Here is a 21,087-nt window from a genome sequence, read left to right on the forward strand (position 1 = left end):
GAGAGACGTCGGGGGAAGCACCAAAAAGTGAGGGGATGTGTCCAAAGTGTCTTGGAAGAAATGTAAGGTACCACTTAAGGACAGGCTGCAGATTTGATCTTGGAAGGTCATGACCTCTTTGTGTCCTGTTCCCTCATCTGCAAAGTGGAGATGAAAAAACCCATCAGGTTAGGTTGGAGAGATTAAAGTGTTTGGCACAAAGCCTAACCTGGAGTTAGTTGAGATTTTTAAAAGTTTTTTATTGTTGTTGTTTTGTTTTTTAAAGTGAGAGAGAGAACATGCGAGTGTGTGGAGGAGAGCAGGGGGAGGGGCGGGAGGATCTCCAGCGGACTCCACGCGAGGGCGGGACCCAGCACCGGTACTCAATCTCACCACCCTGAGATCATGACCTGAGCCCAAATCAAGAGCCCCGTGCTTAATCAACAGAGCCACCCAGGGGCCCCTTAAGTTAGTTAAGATTTTTATTAAGTGGCACCAATAGATAAGGCATAGTTTCTGGGAACACTCACAGATTCTCTCTGAACTTCTTAGCCATGAACAGAGCTGTTTCACCAAATTGCCTTTTTTGTGGGCTGAGGTAGAAGGTGTTCATGCTTCAGGAAGGGTGAAGGAGAAGGATGACAAGACCTCGATAGGACATCAGAGCCTCAGTCAAAGGGCCCGAGTCCCAGCTGTGCTCTAACCCTGGGAAAGAACTGCAGTACCAGGCTGGAAACTGAGGCAAAGGCCAAGCCCCAAGAAGAGCAAGGCTCCTTCCAGTAATTCCCCTGCCCGCTGGCTGGAGGTTCTGAGCTCTCTGCTAAGGACTGCTTCCCAGCTGGACCTGTGCAGTAATGGCGTCACTTCATCCTGCCAGGCTGACTTCGGTTCCAGGTTCTCTCACCACCTGGCAGCTGGGGGTGCCCTCCCGGCATCTCCACGGCTGCGGTCACGTGGGCCCCCTCCCTGCACATGTGCATGTCGCTTTCTTGGGTGCTCCAGGTTGCTCTGCTCCCTGACGAGCAGCACCAGACATTCTAGGCTCCGCCCTCTGGGCACTCGGAAGGTTCTCAGGTTCTCGTGCTTTCTGGAACGGTGGCTCCCTTCATCCCCACATTGTAAGCCCTGGCGTTTCCAAAGCCACTTCTGTATATGCTGTTCAGTTGTGTCAGCCCTGCTTCCTGTCTACACAGGAAACACCCCCCAGGCCCCCCACCCCATGCAGAGAAGCAAATAGTGGCTGCTGGTCTACAAGGGCCCTCAGCGGACCTGGAATCTCTTGTCTCAGAGGGACATGACAGGATGCTTCTGTGGGCCATTTCTAGGTCATGTGGGGTCTAAACTTCCAGCCCCAAGCTTCGCTGAACCTCTTCCCTTTCTCGTGCACAGTGTGATGAGAAGGGTGATGAGGCCCGCCATGCCATCCTGCAACGCAAAAGAGCGGAGAGGAAGCAGAATCCAGGGTAGAAATTCATTTTTCTTGTTGCGATATTTCTTTGCTTGTTACACTTTCTTTGCACCCTCCAGCTCTTGTCAGAGACCCATTTGTGAATGGAGACATTTCTGCTTTGAAGTCATAATTTATCTTGCAAGAGCTGCTAAAAGAAGCACTTTTAAACTCGGATCTGAGCGTAGGCTGGGAATTGTAAGTCACCTCCTAGCACTTGGGCAAATTGCAAAGAGTGGAGTCTTTTTTACCTCAGGGAGTCAATTTTAACTTATTGCTTTTTTTCTCCGAAGATACTTTCCTCAAACACTTCGCCCACCCCCCTTGCTTTCCTTGCAAATTCTGACTTAGGTTGTATGAACCAGCCGTCTGCAATTTATTGATGATGTTTCATTGGCTGCAAGTTAACTGGTATTTACTTTATCATGAGCCATCTAACTGAACAGGAATTTTAAAAATTAGTCTATGGAAAGCCTAAGGAAACACTGTATTTTTCCAATCTACTCCAAGAAAATTATAGTTACCACCAGTCATCTCTCTCTTCCAGAGCCTCAGAGAGAGGACATGGCAGAGGAGGAGAGATGGTGGATGCTGGCATCTGCGTGCCTGGATTCAAACCGTGCCTTTAACCGCTTACCTGCTCTGTGACCTAGGGCAAGTTACTGAACCTCTCTGTGCTGGAGAAGCGAAGCCCCTACTTTCCTTGCGTATTGTTGCAAGTAGTAGCTGAGTTCAGATACAGCTCAAGACAAAAGGGTGCTTGGCACCTAGAAAGGAAAAACGTAAGTACACTTTTCTTCTTGTTAAATTGTCTTCTAAATGTGTAATATTTGAATTCTTGGAGGAGCAAAACCTACAGATGGACCAGGACAGCACAGATTTCTAAAAACAGCTATCTTTTGCTTTTATGGTTTGACTGATTATAAAAATGGAGGTTAGAAGCAGATCAGATTGAATGCAAAGGGGTTGCTAGTTTTAGTCACTGGACGTGTTTTGTTTTTTTATTAAATGTGGTCAGGTGCATTATCTGTTTGAAGCTTCTGCGTCTTTTGACAGTGCTTTTTTGAGTTTCCTGTTTAAAGGGTTAGACAGAAATGTGTGAGTTTGCACAACACAGCCCATCTGACCCAACAGGACTATATTAAGTGGCCAGCCAGCGCCTCTGGCAGCTCCCCCCACCCCACCCTTCCCTACCTTTCCATACCGGCTCTGGAGCAAGGGACAAGAAGCACAGTTTATGTAAGCTTACAGAAAAGAAACATCGTAAAAATATGTATCTATCTCCATATGTTCCCACTCTTCCTACACGCTGAAGTTTCAGGGTAACTTATTAAATTTGCCTATTGCTGACAAAGCTATTCAGGGATAAACAATACCCTCTGTCATTTGCTAGGCAGCCAGATTTCCCTCAGAAGGTTCTTTTGGGGCCCCTTAAAATGTACCTTTGTTGTAATCCACAGAAAGTCACAAGAGAACAGCTGAACTGTGTAACTGAGTTTAATTTATTGTGTGTTCTCTCTCTCACACATACACATACACACAGCGTCCTTGTCCCTCGTCCCTTTGCATTTTTTCCTGGGGGTGGGTAGCCAAGAAATGTGGGGCTCCCTCTGCAGGCCTGGGGGCCGTGACTGCTTTACCTTGCTGGGAGTTCACATACATTGCAATCATTTGTAATCTTCACTGTGACTTCAGCAAAGCTCTCCTATCATACTCATTTTATTGCCAGGGATTTGGCCATTTTGGAGATAAAACATAGTCATCACTTGGCAATTGTGTTTCAGCCACATGGACGCAAGCAGCTCTTAAATTTTGGGGGGAGGGTTCTGAAGGGCAGGTCATGTCGCTTGAATTTGGGGGGAAGGGTGGGGTCTAGGGAGTGGTTCAGACAGTCTCAACCTGGAGGCTCAGAGTTCTGTTTCTAAGCACTGTTCCCTTCCTTCTGATCCCATGCACACAAAGGTAAAGCCCTCCTCTATCTTGGTTTCCGTGTCTACTGAAATAATTTTCTGCTAATGTGTATCATGTTATAATCCTATGCTGGTCCTTATGAGCACCCAAATAATCTGTTTTCTCCAGGAGGGCAGCAACGCCCTAAGGAGGCGTTCTGTATTCTCAGCACCTAACCTGGTGTCTGGCATACAGTTGGTGCTTAGTAAATAATGACTAGTTGAGTGCTGTCCTCTTTATGCATGTTTCTTAGGGCACTTCTGTGTGTCCTCCATAATGCCATGGACTCAGTGCTGATGGGGGCCAGATGTGATAGGGGAGGTAGAAATTATCACAGAGCTCTCTGGGCAGGTGTGTGTTCCACCAGCTGATAGTTTAATAAGAATTTATTAGATTTGCACTGTAAACTTCTGTTGCTCTCAGCTAAGAACTTGAGGGAAACATCAAAAAATATAATAGTATCCTTGCCTAGAGAATTTCCAAGCCTAGCTGGCAAGGTGAGTCTTACCTATCTGTGGGATTCCGGGATAACTCAGTGCTAGCCCAAAACCCCACCCAAACCTAAGACTGATTCTAAGAGAAATAACATTTCAGAGAGTTGGATTGCTGAAGGTACTTTGAGGTGGTGGGAAAGGTTCATGCAGAGTTAGATCCTAGGTAGGAAAGATGTGTGGAGTTTGGATGTGTTGAGGGGCGGAGACGAGACTTCACATATGGCAGGGGTAGGGGGGCAGAGAGAGCATGAGCGAAGACGTGGAGCCTGGTGTGAGGACCTGGGCACAGGCGATGTGAGGAGAGAGGCCACTAACCTTGCCAGAGTGGCATGTACTTGAGAGAGGACATCAAGGCCAGGCAATGGAGAACACAGACCTGTGTTTTATTATCATGATACCACTCCTTGATCAGCCCTGTCAGGTAGGGAGACTTTGGTGCCCAGAGTGGCCGAGAAATAATTTGGACAGTAGTGGAGTTTGGAGGGAGATACAGGAGCCTATCCTGGTGCCTCCACTCCACAGCCACCTCTTAGTTTTGATTTCACTACAGTCAGCAAAATTTCCTATTGATGAGCGAACCTTCTCTCTCTCTGTAAGGCAGTGGTGCTCAAACTTGGATGTGGATCAGCATCCCTTTGGGGTCTTACTGTAAGGGCTGATTTCTGAGACCTGTCCCCTTCCCCACGCCTGAGTTCTCATTCAGTAGAACTGGATCAGGACCTAGGGATTTGCGTTTTTGCAAGGACCCAGCACGTCCCATGGACTGCACTTGGTGAATAGAGCCCCAAGGAGTAAGTGGTCCAAAGAGACAGTAAAAACAAAAAACAAAAAACAAACAAAAAAATGGGCAGCCAGCAAAAGATATTTGTAAGAGATGCAAGCTGCACGGTTAGTTACTAAGACTGTGTTCTCTGATGAAATTTAAACACTGTCCAAACAATTCTTATCTGTCTCATCATTTGGAGCTTACCTTAATTTGATGGGCAGTGTGATATGTACAATAGGCATGGAAATGATCTGATTTCTAGAAGCCCCGGTAGGGAGAATATTAAAGCTCACCTCAGTCCAAGGACATCCTAAGAGCAGCTCTTGAATTTATTCTTTGCTATCAGCTGGACCCAGAGTAGCTCATTTTACACTACAATTAGTAGCAAATTACAGTCAGACCGACTTTCAAAAGAGCTGGTTACATTCTGCGAGGAGACAATTTAAAGGATCAGATTGGTGCTCCATTAAATCAAGCAAGCTCATCTGGCTCCTGAGACTTGGGTCTCCCAACCCTGCAAGGCATGCACATTGGCTTCCTTTTTAGCAAAAAGCTGAGCTCTGGGCTTTGGTGTTTCTGATCCGTGTTCACTCCGACAGTGGCCCCATCTTCTTGGGCTGGGTGCAGACATCTCACTGGCAAAAACACAGATTGGTAAAGACACCGGGTCCTTGTACATGTCCATGTGGGAAAAGTGCCAGTGACTTCTGGGGCACCTGACCTGGTTTCTGCTGTCCAGAGATGTGGAGTTTCTGCAGACCTCACTCCTAGGTCAAGAGGGCTTCCTGGGTGGATGCAAAGGAGGGGAACTCTTCTCTGTCAATGTTTTTTTTCTTATTCAGTACACACTGAAGAGGTGGGCGCCTGGGGGGCTTGGTCCTTAAGTGTTTGCCTTTGGCTCAGATCATGAGACCATGGTGGGAGGGGTATGGAGTCCTGCAGTCAGATTCCCTGCTTGGGGGCGCAGGCGGGGCAGGGGGTGGGGGTGGGGTGTCTGCTTCTCCCTCTGCCACTCTCAGCGCTTGAGCGCTCTCGTTCTCTCTCTCAGATAAATAAAATCTTAACGTGCACGCACGCGCGCGCACGCACACACACACACACACACACAGAGGCAGTGCAGAGCAAAATCCTTCCAGTGGGCTTGCCGCAGAGTCACACCGTTGCAGTGTGACGCCTGGAACAGTGTCCGCTGAGACGGTGAGGTACAGGTTGGAATGTGGGCTGCACAGGATGGGGCCCAGTTTTGAATGGGTGAACCTCCTCAGAGTCTGAATCTAAGGAAATTGCAAAAAGCCTTGTATTCTTACAGGTATAGGAGGGAGAAGCCTCCATAATACTTTACGGGCAGTCTTTCTTTTCTTTGTGTTTGCCACTTTCTTACAGTTTTATAATGAGAGAAAGCAGAGCAAAGAACTCTTAATGGTGAAGAAAACACATTATAGGACTAATCCTGCTTCTCTCTCTCTCTCTCTCTTTTTTTTTATAAGCTGCCAGCAAGAAAGAAGTGTTTGGCTTCATTTTATGTGATGCTGGCTGAGCAGAGGCAGGCATTCATCAGGGAGGCAAGCATTCATGGAGCTGTCTGTCTTAAGGTTAAATGGGTCCAGCGTGGTTACCTCAGCTCTTTCATGCCCAAGTACAAACACCTGTGATACCTGGAGTTAGGGAAACAAAATCCCCCCCACTTTTGTGGAACTCCAGCCTCAGGCACCAAAGGTCCCCCTCAGCTCGCTCAAGGACAGGCAACCTTCGGCTCTCCCACAGGCAACACAGGGCAGGGAAGGAATGTTGTTGAACTGCACTGATTTTGAATCCAAAGCCAACACCCTTTTCAAATATGTAAAACATTTGGCGTGTGTAGAATATCTGCTAGGCCCCAATGGGTCCCCCGATGCTGGTGGTTCTCCAGGACCACCCAGTTCTTGGCCTGCCACCCAGGTATCTTCCAAACTCCGGCTCAAGTTAAAGGAGAGACACCTCCTTTCTTTTCTTATTTCATTTTCTCTGATCATTCACCGCCTAAGACAGGAGAAAGTGGGGCACCTGGGGGGCTCAGTCAGTTAAGCATCTGCCTTCAGCTTGGGTTAAGATCTTGGGGTTCTGGGCTGAGTCCCACCTCGGGCTTCCCGCTCAGTAGAGAGTCGGCTTCTCCCTCTCCCATCTCCCCCTGCTCATGCTCTCTCTCTCTCTCTCAATTCAGTAAATCAATATTAATAATTCAATCTAAGCCAGACTGTTTGGTGTCACCACAAGGGACCAAGACAGTATCTTATTAAAAAAAAAAAAAGAACAGATGAGTTAACTGTCTTAAGGCCGTCTTAAGGGTGGCTGCAGACAGAGTCTGTGTCTTCCTGTCCTCAGCTGTACACTGAGGAAGAAAGAGACACAAACCCTGGACCACATGCTCCTAAACATTTTGGGAGTGAAGGGAGGGAGCTGTGTCTTTACCCTCCTAACCTGGGCCCTTTGAGACCCGAGGAGAGGAGGGCGGGTGCCCCTTCTGAACAACGCCTGGTGTTTTTTTCACCCCCGAGCTGCGTCATAATGAAACCTCTCCCTCAGGTGTTATCTTGCTTCACCTGTATCTGACATGAAGGAAAGGATAAATTCCCAAGGTAAAAAGGGAATAAGGTGACCCATTTCCAAGACAGAAGGGGAGGCTAGAGTGTGCCCATCATGTGACACGTGTTTGGTACTTCGGGAATCTGCATGTTGAAATCGAAGCTGTCGGGGATATTCGCAGTCTACGCTTTGACATGTCTTCAACATCCCAGTAATGCCGGTTTGAAGAGCGAGGCTAGAGGAGGGTGTCTGTGCAGCAGGGATCTGCTTGAGCCTCTCCTCCGCCTGTCTACCTCTCGTCCTCTTGGCTCAACAGAATGTGTGATGGGAGCTAAGGAGGTAGAAGCATATCCAGTCTAAGTGCAGCATTTTTGGTGTGTGCTGTTGAACTTGTACCCTGCCTAAGTTGGTTGAATTGGATTTATGCTGGTTGAATTCTGGGATTGGCGTCTCATTGGGACCCACAGGGAACCCCTGTGGTCCCCTCCAGGACAGCATTTTTAGTCTTCGTGGAATTCTGTAGACTGTGATCCCGTCTGCCATCCTGCTTTGAGATCTGCCATTCCTGAGCTCTCTTACTTCTTTTCTTCAATCTGGAGCGCTTCGGTTCTTCACAGGATCATCAAAACTGTGCAACCCAGCCTCTTGACTTTCCAGCTGAGGACACCGTGGCCATGAAGCTTGAGTAACTTTTGTATCCAGCTGTGTGTTCCTCTCCTGATTCCTGTACCCCTTGTGTCTTGTCTTGCCTTAAGTGTGTGTGAGAGAGAGAGAGACAGAAGGACTGATAATTATTGGGATCTGCTATGTGCAAGCTTCTTACCTGTTGTCTCTCCTATCAGCTCTGTGAACTAACTTACTGCCACATGTACTGTAGGAGAAGATGAAGGCGCAAAGAGGTTGAGTAACTTGCTCAAGGTTACATATCTCTGGGGAGCTGGGGAGCTGTGTGGAGCCCAGATGTCCCAAGGGAGGAGGCTCCTTCTCATGGGGGGCTAGAGGTGGCCTGGCGGGAGCCAGTGTAGGCCCTCAGAGGATGGGGTCTTTACCTTGGGAGCGTGATTGAGGAGACAATCTGCTGAGGACAGCAACCCAGGCGGGAGAGGCTGTTCCGCTGCTCCTGAACTTCCTGCCCTACTTCTCTTCTTTCCACTTTGAGGATTATCCGCCCCCACCCCCCCACCCCCCGCCACCTCCTGAGTGGACATTGGGAGGAAAAAGGGATCTGGCATAGATGTTAAGGATAATGACACTAGTATCAGGGTCCCGAGTCTGTGGTATGGTGGCACAGGTGCTTGCAGGAACCTGGGTATGGATGGGGAAGTAGAGGAAAAGGAAGGGTGCGGGCGTCCTCCCTTTGGGGGACAAGACCTGTCCAGTGGCCAAGAGAATAGGAGGATGCCATTTCCCGGGCCGTCGGAAGAAGGGGCTCTTCAGGCAGCACCTCCTTTGAGGCAGTGAGGCTGGATTCCACCCCCACCCCCGGTTGGCCCTCTGAGAGAGGGGAAAGGAGACGATCGAGAAGAACATTGACGTGTGTTGACCAGGTACAGTCTGTCCTCCTGGCTTTCCCTGCCCTTCTTCAGAACCAGGGAATCCAGTGCTTTCTGTCCTGGGGAGATGCTGATTGGGACCCTCTGTCTCCATCTGCAAAGACTCTCTCTGTGAGGTCAGTGTTTGCTAACGGGGTGCTTCTCTTGGAGGCACACCTCTGCAAAGGAACACCCCTCATGTAGGAAGGACGCAACCTCTTCGTTTTCCTTGCTTTCTGCCATCATTCATGACCCCTGCCTTCTTACCCTTGGGGACTGGAATTCATTTCACCTCTTTTTCTCCCGGGATTTGACTAGAGCTCCTTTTAGGATGGCAAATTGCCAAAACCTTTTCTCCCCCATTCCATCTCTCCCAAAGAAGTCTGCAAACTGGTGGAGCTGTTGAAATGTGCATCATCCCCGGAAAGTTCGTGTCATCCGTTCAGACGTGGATTTTACTTTCAGAAGAGTACAAAAGTGACTTTTAGGAGTTCACAGGAGCCTGAAGTTATTTTATTATTTTACACAGGAAAGCAAAACCCCGAGATCTGAGAATAACATCAGACTGGTTCTCAGGCCTTTTAATTATCACGAATACTCGCTGCCCTTTTCCCCGCACAAACCTTGTTAGGAATACTGACATTACTTCTGCTTTGACAGCCTGGAAAAGTCCATGGGCAGGCATGATTCTGACGGGCCAGATTCTCACTGAAAGAAAGCCTACAAAAGTGTACGTTTTGAATGGCTAGGACAGGCTTTTAAATTTCTGTGATAATCCCTCCTCTGTGTTCTCCTTCAGTACAGTGGGGACTGACCTACTTTGTCCCCCCATTCCTGAGTTTTGCACAGGTAACAATAGCAAGATGAGGAGGCTCTGGGGTTAAAACTCATCCCTGATATGCAGCAAGCCTTCTTAGCTTCAAATCCCGGGGCCAACTTCGTGGATTTTATTTATGCATTCATTTATTTCTGTGACGTCTGGTGCCGAGACCTGGATAAAAAAATGAAAATGTGGGTTCATCAGAGAGACCCGGAGTGGAGCGGGATGAAAATTTGAACCCACGAACTTTCTGACTCTTTCTGCCACAGAAATAACAAGATCCTTACTGATCCGCACAAACAAAGGAGGGTCTCTCTGCTCCCCGGACAAAGGCGGACCTGAGAGTAGTCACACCTCTTAAAACATCACTCACAACATCCCAGACCAAAACAAAAGCAGTGTGCCAAGGGGCCAAACAAACAGGCGAAGAAATCTGTAAGCCCTGGTGAGTTGCCAAATTTGGCTTCTGGCTGTTTGCCCTGCAGGGAATTACGTAATTCCCAGAGGAGAGCCCTCCCCTGCCTGCGAATCTCAGCCTCTCCTGGGAGGCTTTTCCTCCTAAGGACTGGCAGCCAAAATAGGTGAGAATCTCACTTCCTCTGCCGTGAGGCGGCTGGTTTTTTATGAGCTGATTTTGTTGTCAGTGCCGGTGGGTTGGTGTGGAAGGAAACGCCATGTTTGTGACATTATAGGATGGGTTTCACGCCGTTCTTCCGAAAGAGTGACTGAATTATGCCCTCCATGTGATACTCCTAAGGCATCCATGCCTCAGCTCGCTGAGCTCCAAAACAGGGATATCCAGAGCAGGAGGCCCTGATTATTTGGTTTTTACAGTGGGATCGCGAGCTCAGCCCACAGAACTGGCCTCATATTGTGGGGAGTTCACTGAAGAAAGAAGTGGGAGGGAGTTGAGGCTGGGGGCTGGGCTCAGAAGCTGTGTTCATGAAAGGATCACGGGGCACCAGGATTCTCAATTCATATCCGTGTCAGCCCTATAAAGCCAGTGTTACTCTCTTGTCACAGTGGAGGAAATTGGGTCTCCGAGAAGTCGGGCAGCTTGCTTGCAATCACACAGCTGGTCAGCGGAGACCTGGCCTGCATGACTCCAAAGCCTGTGCCGTACCCCAGGCCGAGAGTGTTACTCCATCAAGTTCAAGGGGTTTATGCGGAAGCATCCAGTGCCTCCATTTGCTCTGTGGGACCTTGTGTGATTGAGCCTCTGAAGGTCTTTCTCTCCAGGATAAAGGCCTCTGTATTCCATAGTGTCTGGGCTGCCCACTGCAGTAGCCACTAGCCATTTGTGACTATTGAAAATTTGAATTAAACAACTCCGTTCTCGAATGACAGCTTTCTAGCAGCACATTAGAGGTTTTTTTTTTTTTAATTTTTAAAATTTATTTGAGAAAGAGAGCAAGTGTACATGAGCAAGGGAGAGGGGCAGAGGAAGACGCAGACTCCCCACTGAGCAGAGGGCCCAATGTGTGGCTCAACCCCATGACCCAAGCAAAAGGCAGACACTTAACTGACTGAGCCACCCAGGGGCCCTGCCAGCAACGCTTCAGTGCTGAGTCATCATAGGCGGCCAGCGGCTATCTTTCTGGACAGCACAAACTTCTAGAACATTTTCATCTTCACAGAAAGTTCTGGTGGACAGCAATGACTGTCCGGAGCATTCTAGTTGTTAGTGGGGCCTCCCCTTTCAGGCTGCACCTAGTCCTTCTCAGCCTGGAGAATCCGCTCCTCCTGCTTATCAGAGCAGAAATGCTCAGTCCCCTTCGGGGCTCCTTGGGAGGAATTTTCCCTAAGCCTATTTCTGACCTCTCCCTGCCTCGTGACTCCTGCTCACTGGAGGTTGGAGGTGCTTCACTGCTCGGTTAATTTGGGAATGAGCTACCTGTGGGAATACAAGTCCTGCTCTTCCCCCAGGGCTCTGCCACTGTGCTGGGCAGGCTGTGGGGTGTCCTCAATATTGTCTCTGTGCCTTTCAACACGTTCTGTGCTCTTCACCCCAGGCTAAGCTCTGGGAAGCTCCCTGTCTGACCCACCTCCTTTGACCTCTGTCAGCCCCACCATATCATGAGCTCATGCACTCCCAGCAGCAGTTGACGGTGGGATAGAAGAGCTCCGCCTGGCCCTGGACACGAGGAGGGTCAGGCGCCCGAGGAAATCATCTTAGCAGGTAACACAGACGCAAGCATGAGTCTGGAAACCTAGCTGTGGCTCTGCTTCTGTCATTCCCAGGAGACCCACTTAGGGCATTTTTGCTTCCTGTTAACTGCACTTCTAGGCTTTTCTGGGTTTAGACTTCTCAGTTTCCAGAGGGAGGACATTTCTATCAGGAAACTCAGCAGGGGTCACATTAAGCCTTAAGCTCTACCTGCTGACTGACCTTTCTGCCAGCGTCTGCCAAACAAGGGAGATCATCTCCATCCAAGCAGGAGTAATGGACTCAGGTGATTGGGAGGGGAGAAGTCAGCTCTCACATCCTGGGGTGTCTCTTGGAACGCGCTTACCCATGTTTCACTATCCGTGGTCTAAGGCACTAGTCGTGCCTGAGAAAGGCATGGTGACCATGGGCTCAGATCATCTTATTGGTGAAGGTCAGGGTGACCCCACCAGGTGTGCCACATGGACCAACAGAGGTGCTAGCTAGCCAAGAGCCCGAGGAATCTGAAGCAACCGGGGGAGTGGACAGTGATGTATCAGTCACCTTGAAGCCACCTGCAGCAACAGGATCTGTAATTCATGTCACTAACCTTTCTCTTGTAAGTTTATCCAGAAAAATAGGCCAGCCAGAATCCCTCGAGGAGCTGTTCCCAGATTTTACCTTTGAAGAAAGTGGATCCAACTGACCCAGCACTGAGCCCTAGTGAGCGCCATGGGGCAGGGCTGTATCCCCCGTTTGAACAAAGGACATCATCTCCCCACCAAGCTGCTGAGAATGTTCATGACTTGGTGACCTGGGCCTCTCAGCCAAGGCCATCTCCAGGACCTACCTTGCGCCAAAGAGGGGCCGAGGTCACTCTCTTCCCAGCTCAGTGTCCCCTCCCCACAGGCAGCCCCCATTCGGTGCGTGGTCGGCATAATGGCGCAGGACATCTGGGAAGGTTCATCCCAGTCCTTGGATCAGTTGAGGCCTTCACTGGGACTTCTTTGCAGCTCTTCCCCTCCCTCTGCCAGTTCGGCTTCTCTCACTTCCCCTACACTGTCTGGGTCTTGAGTGTGCTCCCCAGTGGACGTCTAGCATGCTCTCTCTGACCCTGAGCTTTTTGCCGATAGCACCAACTTAAGACGGTGCTGTTCTTCACCTCAGAGTACTTGCTCTGGCCATACTAGTCGGAGAGCACCCTCTGAACCCTGCTGGAACCCTTGCTAATTGGGGGAGGGTCACGGAGTAGGCTTGCTCCGGGCCTCTGACCCTTCTGGGACAGGCTGCCTGATTCTAAGACCACCCATTCACAGGTAGAATCCATAGCCTTAAACCTACTAATGTCAGCTTGATAAAGATATTTTGGTCTCTACATTCATTCTTTGTTTAAATTATTTAAAACAGGAATGGGGAAGCTACTCGGTGGTGGCTTCTTCGGAAATCCTAACCCCATCAAATGCAGTCTGTGCTAGATTTGGGTGAAAGTGTTTGGCCTGTACAGGGGCACCTTTCAACACTGTGTTTGTGTGGAGTGTGGGGAGTGTATATATGGTGTGATATGTGTGTGTCTGTAGTATGTAGTGTGTGTGGTGTGTGTGGCATGTGTAGGGTGTGTGGCATGTGTGTAATGTGTCTGTGTGTGTGCTGTATGTATGTTTGTGTATGTGTGGTGTCTCTTTGGTTGTGTGTGTGTGGTAAGAGTGTGGTGTGTGTGAGGTGGGTGGTGTGTGTGTGTGGTGTGTGTATGTGTGGCGTCTGTGGTGTGTGTGGTGTGTATCATATGATGCGTGGAGTGTGTATGGTGTGTGTTGCCTGTGTGGTATGTGTACGGTGTGTGATGTGATGTGTTATGTGTGTGTGTGTGGGGGGGTAAGCATCTAGGAAGTTCGGCCTCCTTTCAATAGGACATCTACTGTCACCTCCAGACGGGCCCTCAGAGGACAGGCAGGTAGACTGGATCTCTTCGGTTCTCAAGGGGATTTAAGCCACTGATATATTCTGTGTCTAAAAGCTCTTTTCCGAGAATTATTTTTTATTGCATAATTAATAAGTGAATTCATTCTCTTTGTTTAAAAAATAATTAAAACATTCCAGATAAGGCTTAAATCCCTTTCAGCTATCACACCAGTCCCCTCCCCAGAAGACAGACTATTACCCTCCAGACCTTTTCCAAATTGGCAGTATCTATTGAAATTAAAGTTCATTTTCCTTGACCTGGAAATTCCACTTTTCAGAAGTTATACTTAAGGAAACCTATTGAATGTGCATGAGAAAGAATGAGCCAGGATATGTCTCCCGGCATTGTTTATAATAGCAATAAAGGTAAACAACTTAATGACGGTCTAAATAAATGGGTGTCTATTTTTACAAGGACACTGTATGCAGTGGTAAAAGCCTTGAGGTGGGTCAGAGTACCAATGCGGAAATGTCTTCAGGAGGTGGCGTTGAGTGAAAAAGGAAGCTGCAGAATGATAAATGTTTTATCAGGGCTGTTTAGGAAAATGATTGCCTAATACAAATGACCTGGGTTAGGGACTGAGGAGCATGGGGTAAGGGAGAACCATTTCTTCCTCATTTTCCTTTATCATGTCTCCCTCCCCCTTAGCTCCCCATTCTTCCCTCTCTTAATCCTTTCTCCTCACGGGTTCAAAACTGGGAGCCAAATCTACAGACGGTGCACTGTTTCTGTTTACTCTCATTGACAGCCAGTTGAATTTGGTGTATCAGCGGCGTGGCCAATCCAAACTGGTACTTAAAATGTCAAAATAAATGGCTCCATCGCCTGAACCCCAGGTCCCACGATCAGACTGATGAATCATTGAGCAGCAGCAGTATGACCTGTTGGACGGAAACCTGCTTGCCTTGGCTACTGGAAACGCTTCAAAGATAAACCAACAATTTGACGAAGTTCCAAAAAAAATACGTAAAAATGAAACTTTGAGTATGGGCGCCGTTATGGAAGTCTAGTGTTTGCATTAAAGGAAGTGCAGGTTGTATTCTGTACTACTAGAACATGTAGATTATTTGAATCGAAGAATTCCAGTCCACTGGCCGCTTTTTGTATTAGAGTGAAGAGTGGCCCAAGGAAGTGAGGTTGCAGAGGGGGACCCCCAATATGGCTGTTTTCTGAGGACATATTTTATAGACATTACATGTGTTTGTTCTCTGTTACTTTGGAAATGATCTCGTTCTGGTATGGTAGGATGCAAGTCTGTGTTCACTCATAGGTCTGTGTTTAGGGGCAAAGTCTTTATGGGATGGACCAAAATGGTGGACACAGTGCTGAATGGGGTAGCAGCAGGAAGGACGAGGTCTCAGTCACTCGGAAGCTCTGATTTAAGGACACGTCAACGCTAGGGGGTCTGGGAATAAAATTATATGGGAAATGGTTATAGGAACTGGAAAGTTGGATTTTTTTTTTGGAAGGTTTTATTTATTTATTTGATAGAAACCACAAGTAGGCAGGAGGCAGGCAGAGAGAAAGGAAGGGAAGCAGGATCCCCACTAAGCGGAGAGCCCAACGTGGGGCTCAATCCCAGGACCCTGGGATCATGACCTGAGCAAAAGGGAGACGCTTAACCAACCAACCCCCAGCAGGGGTTAAGCCAGGCTGGAAACATACCCTCAGTTTAACCAACTGAGTCACCCAGGTGCCCCAGAACTGGACAGTTTTAACTAGAAGAAGAAATCCAGCAGTAGGTACATTACCAGATATATATAGGGCATCAGTTACATTTGAATTTAAGATAAACGGGTACCAGGGTGGTGCAATGCGTTAAGCATCCAACTCTTGGTTTTGGCTCAGGTCATGATCTCAGGGACGTGGGATCGAGCCCCACATCAGGCTCCGTGTTCAGCAGGGAGTCTCCTTGAAAATTCTCTCTCTGTCTTCCGCTGCCCCTCCCCCTGCTCATGCTTGTACATGTTCTCTTTCTCTCAAGTAAATACATAAATCTTTTTAAAAAAGATAAGCACTTAATACTTTTTAAGGATAATTGTGCCCCAGATATTGCATGGGACAAACTTACACCAAAAACATTATTCGTCACTTACCCAAAATTTAAATTCAGTTGGGTCTCCAATATTTTTATTAGTTGAATGTGTCGAGCCTATGCAGGGTACATGCTGCTGTACTTAACTGGCAATGTCTTACAAGCCAGTTATTGAGAGTGGGTTATTCCACATGCTTCTTTGTCTTCCTGACTCTGAAGTTATAAATTATGACCAATACTTGGAACTCAAACAGTGTTGGCCATTACATCAATTCAAGGACACAGTTGCTAATAACTAGGGTGTCCTACGGTGGAACAGATTGCCTTAAAAATAGTGCATCTCTGAGCCAAAGATAGTAGCGTATCCACATTTTTAATAGCAAAAAACTGGGAGGAACATGGAAGGTCATGAATAAAAGACTGTTTAAAAATGTTAGGGGCACATCTATGCAGTGGAATTTTCTACAAGTAGAATTGCCCTCTCTAGCCTCTGCGCCTTCTAGCTGCTTGAATGACAGGACTGTTACTGTTCTCATAACATGACCAACCGTTGCCCCAACAGGCAAGTGACCTTCAGGACTTTTCCAGGTCACGTCTCGTGAGCTTTAGGATGGTTTCCTGTGGGTACATAGTGGGAAGATTGCTAAGTAGATTAAATTTAAAAAATAAATAAATAAAGAGCAAAACAGCATGCAGGTGAGACCCATTTGGGTAAATTTTAAAAAGCAGAATTATAAATACAGGTTAAAACTTAACCTTTTCTGGTTAAATATCTAAGAAACTCTTTTTTTTTTTTTTTTAAGATTTTATTTATTTATTTAAGAGAAAGCATAAATGAGAGGGGCAGAAGGAGAGGGAGAAAGAATCTCATGCAGATGCCGGCTGATTTTGGAGCCCAATGCAAGGCTTGATCCCATGACCTTGAGACCATGACCTGAGCTGAAATCAGGAGTTAGACACTTAACCAACGGAGGCCACGCAGGCACCCCTAGATACCTAGGAAACTCTTAAGACTGTTTATTTTAGGGAAGGGGACCAGTTATTGAGGGTAAATGAGCAAGACTTCATATTTATTTTATCCCTTTATGGGTCAGATGAAAGAATAACTGTGCCCATTGAGCCAGGCTGGAAACATACCCTAAGGAAGATGGGGATAGCATTCTCAGCAGTGGGCTGGGATATTGGGTAGAAGGAGGTCATCACACATTACTTTTGGTTTAAAGACTGCACTAGCTTGAAGAGCCACATTAGATAGTTTGAGTAAAACCACGGATGACTTTAAGCACTCTGTGCCTCCCCTGTGCACCTAAAAGCTCAGGCGAGAAAAGCTGTTCCCCAGTGTGACCATGGCCAGTTGTCCACGTTGGCCACTGAATGTGTGTGCAGCACCCAAGGATAAAGAGCACTTAACGGATGAGCCCTGGGTCCACAAATCCACAAGCATTTCTTGGCCTTGGGCTCAGGATGGGCCCAGAAACTTAAAAAGACAGGAAAAATAAACATTTTATCCCTTCCTTTATTAATTCAAATCACATGAAATTGCTATTGCATAGGCAATAAAATTGTCTAAATATCAGCAGTTTTATGTGATTCAACTAGTACTACTTCTGGGACCTGCTCCCCTTTACTTCCTCCCCTGATCAATTAGGAAAACAAATTGAAACAGCGAAACTATGTCTATTTCCAGGCTTCCAAATGCTTCTTACCCTTTATATTACATTATCTATTATTTATGACAATTATATGTATTAATAGCAAACATTATACAACATTTTGGGGATGCCAGGTGTTTACATCTCTAGGCTCACTGACACTTCACAGTAAAGCTATGAGATGATTCTGTCTATCCCCTTCTGCCCGTCAGACACCTGTGACACCGAGTGTAAGCACTCTGCCTGGGTTGCTGCTGTGCTAGGTGCTGGAGCAGGCTGGCCTCGGATCCCAGGCCGTTCTGGCTCCTCCCATCACGGGACCTCTTCTTTGTCCTGGGCTGTGGTAGGCCTGACATCCCTATCTTGTAACCTGATTGAGGAGATGGGTTGGTTGTTCTGGATCCCGCAAGGGCACAGCTCACACTCTCCAGGATGGTCCCCCGGAAGTGACATAGGAGTTTCACCAACCGCGCCATCTGGCCAGTCCATCCTGGTGAACCTTGTGTTTGGGATGCAGGCCCTCGGGGCGGCCCAGTCCTGATCCTTCTTTATGCCCATGGCCGGTCTCACTCCAAGGAAATGTAATACTAATGTTTGGGCATGGTCACATGCCTTCACTAGCTCCCGGATGCAAAGCCCAGGGTCACATGGAACACTTGGGAAAAGACAGAAAGAAGCAGAGCTGGGGCTGGCATCCACTTCTGCACCATACTGGGTCTGTGGGGTGGACTAACATAGCTTTTCCTGGCTTATCCCAGATGTCCTTTTAGCAATAACCATCACATTAAAGGGCGCCTTTTGACTTCCTAATCAAATCTTGGTATCTGAAAGCGAGGCAGTTTAGACCCACTGTGTTTCCTTCTAGGAGCCTGGAACTGGGCTGGTGTTGACATCTTGGTCTTGGTCCAAAAGAAGTCCAAGACATCTTCTTGATTCACTCATCCCTTCCTCTGGGGAGACATGGAGGTGGTGACATTACCTATGTTGGGGAGCTTCTCCTTGCCTTTCTTCTTTCTCTTGGGGCCTCATGTGGTCTCTTCTGTTCCTCTGGAGGCTGCTCCCCAGACTCACTGGTTCAGAATCTGTGCAGGGAAGACAGGTTCCACGTCATGGTTTCTGTTGAAGTATGAGAGCATGGGATTTTTCTGAGCAATGCATCTCAGAAAGCGCATTAGAATTCAATTTCTCCTTTGTTCACAGACCAAGCTTTGGCTTTGCCAGAAGTTTCAAATGCTAATTGAATGCCGTGCATTGCATATATTCAATATTTTAGTAGGCAGGAGCTACCGTGTTAATGGGAACATTTGAGATTTGCTATTTGAGATATTTGAATAATTTGATACTAGAATATTACAGACATCCATGCTGATTTTTAAATATGTGATGGCATGTTAGATTTTTTTCACTAATTTTTGTGACGATTTTTCTTTTTTTTTTCTTGAGGCCATAGACTCAGTTTTGGAACAAAACTATCACAATATTCATTTTAGTGTGATTGAACTGTTGGCTCACTGATGAAATGAAGGAGTCTGTTCCCTCAAAAGCACCTCACAGTTTTTTAAATCAAGTAAAATTAACATACGGAAAAGTGCATTATAATGTAACCATCACCCAAACGAAGAGAGAGAACATTGCCAGCCCTCCAGAATGCCCTAGCAGGTGGCCATAACAACAACCCCCCCAAACTAAACTGTGACCTTGACCTCTCACGTCATACATTAGTTTTGCTGATTTTTGGACTTCATATAAATGCAGTCATACAGTATGCAGTTTGTGATATCTGGCTTCTTTTATTTATTTTTATTTATTAATTTTTACAGAGGGAGAGAGAGGAGGGGAGGGATGGAGAGACACTTAACCAGCTGAGCCACCCAGGTGTCCCTGGCTTCTTCTAATTAGCACCACCATATTTTCTTTTCATATTTGCAGATAATGCTGTGATGGTTTCTAACCCAGTTCTTGGAGGAAAGGAGGGAGGCAGGGAAAGGAAGAGAGGGTGGGAAAGAGAATGAGAGGGAGTGTTGGTGGGTACCATTTGTCTGTAGCTACTCCGAAACAATGTAGTCCGTGAAAAATTCTGGGAGAATAGAAACAAGCTACATTAGCCAGTTCGTGACTACCTTAGACCTTATCTACACGATGAAGTACATTCGCTCTAAATCAAAGTCTTCGTGAACTAACTTGCTTTGGCTGTGCAGTGGGGATGCAGACACATGGGCACGTGATTCTGATGTCTGTGCTCCTTAAACAGGACCCCAGGGGATTGGCCTGGCTGGATTTTACAGGACTGCCCCTCAGTCTCCTTTGCCTTAAATTTATAGTCCTGTGCTCCAAAGTCTGAAAGAAATCTTCGTGGGGACATGTTTCCCTCTAGGTTTTCATCATAGTCTTAGACAATAAATAGATGACAGCATCCTAGCTCATTTACACATCACAAGTCCTCCTCAGAACACTAGGACATTTTGAAGATGAGGGAGACTGTGTTTGTCATGGCCATAGTCACGTGATAGAGTCAGGCTTCAGGATGGAGGCAGCCATGTTTGTCCTTTCAGTGCCCCTCAAATCCTTAGCCTTCTGTTTCTGAGGACACACCCCCAGCACTGTAGGAGCCTTATGTTACCTTATGTCAAGGTAGAGGGGGAAGTTAGGGAGTTTACATAGGATACCAAGTGAGAAAGAATCTTAGTCTAGCTGTCTGACTTCCAGTATGATGGTCATTTATTATGCATATATTATACTGCATGGAGGGAGCCTAATGGTCATAATCAACCTCTTCAATTTTTCAGGTGAGGAAAGGAGATTATATAACTCTTCCAAGTCCAATTCCCTTTTTTTTTTTTCCTTTTGTAGGATTTTATTTTTAAATGATCTCTGCACCCAATGTGGGCCTTGAACTTAGAACCCTGAGATCAAGAGTCATATCCTCCACCACCTGAGTTAGCCAGACACCCCAGCCCGGTGCCCTTTTGACTACCATCCCATCTCTTGTCTTTCTCACCTCCTTGCCAGCCCCTACCCAACTTTGCACTGAGCTCCTACTGACATCTCAGAATAAGTGTGTGTTTTAGCTACTTGACTGCACTATTCTGGACTAATAATGACGGAGTCTAAAGGCAGCTCTAGTGGGACACCTGGGTGGCTCAGCCCATTAAGCATCTGCCTTCAGCTCTGGTCATGACCCTACGGTCCTGGGATCGAGCCCCACAATGGGCTCCCTGCTCTGTTTCTTCCTCTGCCTACTGCTGCCCCTGCTTGTGCTTTCTCTCTCTTTTTGACAAATAAATAAAATCTTGAAGAAAATAAAACAAAGATAGCTCTTGTAAGCTAGAGAGGAAGGAAAGGTATTGCCTTGGTATTGAGGTGGGAAAGCTACTCTGGGACAAAAGAAGCCCATGACGTCCCTAAAAACCACACCATGTAAGTTCTCTTCTACTCCATTGCTGCACAGATTTTGTCTTCACGCTATTCATTTAGAAATTACTCATTGAGCACCTTCTTTGTGCCAGACAGTACAGTCTAGGGGTTTACAACACATCTGTGAACAAAGCAGACCAAAAAAAAAAAAAACTCACAAAATCTTGTGAGATTTATATTCTAGCAGGGAGTGATGGAGAACAAACAGTAGACATTATAAATAATAAAAGGGTAAATTAAATGGTCTGTTAGACAACGAAAAATGATAACAAAAAATAGAGCAGTTGATAAGAGGGAGTGGGAATGCCAAGAGACGGGTCACTGCAGGTA

The 21,087-nt window shown here is 47.1% G+C and overlaps 1 long non-coding RNA gene across 1 annotated transcript in view; it reads left to right on the forward strand.

Annotated features, from left to right (window-relative positions):
- Positions 1 to 21,087, forward strand: part of LOC309861819 — a 137,269-nt gene that overhangs the window by 40,195 nt on the left and 75,987 nt on the right. The window contains exon 2 of the long non-coding RNA XR_014310221.1: positions 1,974 to 2,208. This is a non-coding gene — a long non-coding RNA (uncharacterized lncRNA). The remainder of the gene's footprint in view (positions 1 to 1,973; positions 2,209 to 21,087) is intronic.

The sequence above is a fragment of the Mustela nivalis genome (genome assembly GCF_964662115.1).
Source record: "Mustela nivalis genome assembly, chromosome: 3".
In the NCBI taxonomy this organism is placed as follows: Eukaryota; Metazoa; Chordata; class Mammalia; order Carnivora; family Mustelidae; genus Mustela; species Mustela nivalis.